Source organism: Hylaeus anthracinus, unplaced genomic scaffold (assembly GCF_026225885.1).
Source record: "Hylaeus anthracinus isolate JK02 unplaced genomic scaffold, UHH_iyHylAnth1.0_haploid 11997, whole genome shotgun sequence".
NCBI lineage: Eukaryota > Metazoa > Arthropoda > Insecta > Hymenoptera > Colletidae > Hylaeus > Hylaeus anthracinus.
The window spans coordinates 3223784-3224190 of record NW_026534344.1 but is presented as its reverse complement, the minus strand read 5'-3'; the positions used below and the strand labels follow the sequence as shown (position 1 = coordinate 3224190).

The 407-nt window shown below is 45.5% G+C and overlaps 1 protein-coding gene across 6 annotated transcripts in view; it reads left to right on the top strand.

The window, feature by feature from the left end:
- LOC128889394 (coiled-coil domain-containing protein 170) overlaps positions 1–312 on the top strand; it is a 22624-nt gene extending 22312 nt beyond the window's left edge. For all 6 annotated transcript variants that reach the window (XM_054146990.1, XM_054146988.1, XM_054146987.1 and 3 more), the window contains one exon: positions 1–312. This exon is cut by the window's left edge and continues 220 nt beyond it. The gene's annotated coding sequence lies outside the window, so the exon portion shown is untranslated.
- Positions 313–407: the final 95 nt, after the last annotated feature.

Sequence of the window (407 nt, the reverse complement as noted above, 5' to 3'; positions counted from 1 at the left end):
TCAGAAACCACAACTCAACCCGAGTCAACTACTCCGAATTCAGAAACTACAACTCAATCCGGGTCAACTACTCCGAATTCAGAAACCACAACTCAATCCGGGTCAACTACTCCGAATTCAGAAACTACAACTCAATCCGGGTCAACTACTCCGAATTCAGAAACCACAACTCAATCCGGGTCAACTACTCCGAATTCAGAAACCACAACTCAAACCGCGTCAACTACTCCGACTTCAGAAACCACAACTCAATCCGGGACAACTACTCCGAATTCAGAAACCACAACTCAATCCGGGTCAACTACTCCGAATTCAGAAACTACAACTCAATCCGGGTCAACTACTCCGAATTCAGAAACCACAACTCAAACCGCGTCAACTACTCCGACTTCAGAAACAACAACTCA